This window comes from Rhea pennata, unplaced genomic scaffold, assembly GCF_028389875.1.
Source record: "Rhea pennata isolate bPtePen1 unplaced genomic scaffold, bPtePen1.pri scaffold_31, whole genome shotgun sequence".
NCBI lineage: Eukaryota > Metazoa > Chordata > Aves > Rheiformes > Rheidae > Rhea > Rhea pennata.
Window position 1 is genome coordinate 2,551,620 of NW_026907678.1, and position 4,202 is coordinate 2,555,821.

Consider the following 4,202-nt stretch of genomic DNA (forward strand, 5'->3'; position numbering starts at 1 on the left):
ACTAGTCACAGGTCTCCCACTAGACTCCATGTCACTGATGATGACCCTCTGAGCTCTGCTTTTCAGCCAGTTTTCAATCCCCCTCACTCTCCACTCGTCTAACCCACACTTGCTGAGCTTCTCTAGGAGGATGTTATGGGAGACAGTGTCAAAAGCCTTGCTGAAGTCAAGGGACACAACGTGCACTGCTCTGCCCTCAGCTACCCAGCCAGTCAGTCTATCATAGAAGGCTATCAGGTTGGTTAAGCAGGATTTCCCCTTGGTGAATCCAAGCTGGCTACTCCTGATCACCATAGTTTCCTCCATCAGTCTGGAGATGACATCCAGAATGAGCTGTTCCATCCCCCTTTCTAAGGATGGAGGTGAGGCTGACTGGCCTATAGTTGCCTGGGTCCTCCTTCTTGCCCTTCTTGAAGACTGGAGTGACATTGGCTTTCTTCCAGTCCTCAGGCACCTCTCCAGTTCTCCAGGACCTTTCCAAGATGATGGAGAGCAGCTTGGTGGCTTGGCAACAACATCTGCCAGCTCCCTCAGTACCCGTGGGTGCATCCCATCTGGGCCCATGGATCTGTGGATGTCTAGCCTGCCCAGAAGGTCTCTAATCCTTTCCTCCTCAACCAAAGGAAAGTCTTCCCTTCTCTGGACTTTCTCCCTCACATCCAGGCTACACGGTTAATGAGGGCTGCCCTTAGCAGTGACGACTGAAGCAAAGAAGGCATTCACTAATTCTGCCTTCTCTGTATCCCTTGTCACCCGGGCCCATGCCTGATGCAGTAGCAGGCCCACATTTTCCCTAGTCCTTCTCTCGCTGCTGATATATTTGAAGAAGCCCTTCCTGTTGTCCTTGACATCCCTTGCAAGGCTCAACTCCAAATGGGCCTTAGCCTTCCTCGCAGCATCTCTACATACTCTGACTGCATTCATATAATTCTCCCAAGGAGCCTGTCCCCTCTTGCACATTCTGTGTATTTTCTTCTTCTGTCTGAATTTGGCCAAGAGATCCTTGCTCACCCATGCAGGTGTCCTGGTCCTTTTGCTGCACTTCTTACATCATAGGGATACACCGCTCTTGAGCTTGAAGAAAAGCTGAAGCGCCCAATGTGGGGCTCGAACCCACGACCCTGAGATTAAGAGTCTCATGCTCTACCAACTGAGCTAGCCAGGCCACCTATTTGATGCTCTCCAGCTCGTGCCTTGGTCTCCTTGCCTGTCCCCTCCACATCACTGGTCTTCATTAAAGGAAGATGACTGCAGAAAATTATGCCCTTGACAGCAAGGCCCTCCTCTCGAATGACAAAATGGCAAAGTTCTTCACACCTGCACCACTTGGGTGGTTTGCACAGGAAGGACATGCTGGCCTGCTCATGCATGGGCCTCTGTGGACAGAGCATGGACTCCTCGTGCTTTCCAGTCTGCTTTCCTATGAGGTTTTTGGCCCTCTCACACTCCTCATCTTGTTCGGCCTTCCCTTCCTGAAGGACCCTGTTGCTCCCTGGCGTCTTCTGGGGTCATTCTTTCCTCAGATCTGCATTCTGAAATGGGGGCCAGCTGGGACAGCCTGGCCACTGGAGAGGGTCTCTCTGGCATGGGAGACACACAGGCCTGTGAGGGGAAGACATACATACAGAGTCACGTGGCCCCCTACGATTGCTCTGTATGGCGTTACAGTACCTTTTCTCTCAGCCTGCTCAGCAAAGGCCTTTCCTGAAGCTGCACCTTTATGCACAAACCTGGAAACAAGAAGGTGACAGTGCTTTCAGTAGAGAGCAACACGGCCCCTGGCAGCCTCCACCAAGCAGCTGGAAAGAGGGAGAGCAGAGAGCTACTGTCAGCTCTCCTCTTTGACAAAGCAGAACACAGCACACGTTGGCAATATAGCTTAGGAGCCTGAGTGCATGTAACCCCAATGCCGGGATGGTCACAAGAGCCTCCAGTCAGAGGGCTTGTCAAGATCTCGTGGTGAGTCACCTTTCCAGGGATGCTTCTCAGGGGGAAAAAACAAACCCATGCAAGAAAGAGTCACATTTTGAGCTTGGAGGCTGTCTTTTGTAGTCTCACCTGCAAGAAAGGGAAGGAGCAGAAGAAGCTGGATGGGAGCAAAGTGGTAACTAACTTCCTCTCTCACACACTGGCGGAAGGGAAAGCAGGTCCTCCTCCCTGTGACACCACCTAAAGACTTCCCAAGGATTCCCAAGACACAAGAGTGACCATGGACTTCACTGAGAAACCTGCATTTGGCAGAGTTATTTCCCACTAGCTTCACGAGGAGACCAACCCTGGCAGCTACACCCTGTCTCCAGCAATAGTGACAGGTCAGGCCATCCCCAGGAAATTCATTCCTCACCCACAACTGAGCTGCTCGGCCCTCCCTGGGGTCAGAGAGAGGACGAGGAAACAACACAATCCCAAGCTCTAGCAATACCTGAGGAGCAAGAGAAAGTCATGCCATGCTTCAAGTCAACTAGTTCAACACCATCCTGCCCAGTCTAAACCAAGCAGACACACGCATCATCCAGCACCACCACCACCATTCCCACAAGCACCTGTGCATCAGGGGGCTGCAGAGCTGACATTTTAACAGACCTCCAACTAGAAGCCCTCCACTGACCCCACCAGAGGGCTGTAGCTGAAATGAAGCCACGAGAAGGGCCTTGGAGAAGGGCATCCTCTCATCCGCTATGGGAAGGCATCTCCCATGTTAGAGCCTGTTCCCTCCTGCTCCACAGGCACAAGCAGGTCCAGGCGGAAGAAACCAGGGGTAGTGGCTGGCCTTCCTCACAAGAAGCCAAGCTCATTCGAAGGAATTACAAGGTTTTGCAAAGTAAACGATCCAGCTCTAACATGGGCATTTCCAGCAGCCTCTCTCGAGCCCAGCAGGAGCACCAGCATACCTTAGTCTTCTTCAGACATCACTCCTGGCCCTTCAGATGCGCTACACAAAGCCTCCCCCTCTCCCTGGCACACTGGCCATCACAGTACTCACAGATCTGCCACTCAAGAGTGCAACTCATCACAAACACCTCACACAGCACAAGTCACAACAACAAGAGCAGCTCTCTGGCAGACCAAAAACTAGAACTGCTCGCACATCCACACTTAAGGAGCACCTGCCGCTTCCTGAAGAAAGACAAGCTGGGGGAAGCCGTTAGCAACCTTGGGGCCAGAGGCAGGGAACGTAGGGGCAAGCGCACATACACTCTTGTGCCTTGCCTGCTCTGACAAGCTCCCAGCCCTGCTATTTCTCACTTTTCCTCCTGCCTCACTCAAAGCAGCAGCCCCATTTTGCAGATTTCAGGGCACAATCGCAGCATGTCCTGAACAGCTTCAGCAAGAGAATGCAGCTTGGCATTTGCTGTTGCCAACTCAGCTGCACCTTTTAGAAAGCGGCTCCTGATGGGGAAAAGGCAAAGGAGGGAGAGGCCAGCATACTTCACACCTGCTCCCAAGGGACTGTCCTCTCGCTTACAAACTCCGTCTCTCTGAGCTTTTTCTCATCTACTTTTTCTCCAGCTCCCAGCCTCAGCCTTTCTCCAGCACTTGCTCTTTTCAGCACCGTGAAAGGGCCGCCTGCTAGCACACACCTTTCTGGACACCCTTCTTTCAACTCACACCCTCCTCTGATTCACAAAGGCAGCTTACAGGCATCAGCTCCCACCCAGCTACCCAGGGCCTTTCTGAGCAATACTCTTGTGACACAGCAAAAGCTTCCTTTAACGACAGCTCTAACAGCATTCATTATATTGGTATCCTGATGTTAGCTACCATGGAAGAACCTTCTCTGAAATGGTGCCAGTCTCCCTGTCATGAGTCCAGGCATCTCCAGCTGCAGGAAGGGAATGCGGGCATTCAGGCCACCACCGATCACTGGGGCCCCTTTCTACCTTTGGGGGAATCTTTCCTCTTTAAAGACGATGGATTCATCTGCCACTGGTCCCTCACTGGCCCAGGGCTTGCAAAGCTACAATCCTTCCACTCACAAAAACTACTTGTTATGATAAAACAGTGGCTGAGGGTTGTGGCTGCCCACCATGGGGAGCGGGGTGTCTATCAGATCCTAGCTTGGTTTTGGTCCTTGTTTTGTCTCCTGGTAAAATACCCATTTCCAGAGAAAAGAGACAGTAAAATTCGTTGCAAAATGCTGACAACATGAATGCCAATTCCTATTTCCTTATGCCTCAGCTCCCTGGCACAACTAGGGCGAA

General features: G+C 52.0%; 1 non-coding gene across 1 annotated transcript; it reads right to left on the reverse strand.

Moving 5' to 3' along the window:
• Window positions 1-1,092: 1,092 nt before the first annotated feature.
• TRNAK-CUU (transfer RNA lysine (anticodon CUU)) lies at window positions 1,093-1,165 on the reverse strand. Its single transcript has one exon. It is a non-coding gene; the product is annotated as a tRNA-Lys (tRNA).
• Window positions 1,166-4,202: the final 3,037 nt, after the last annotated feature.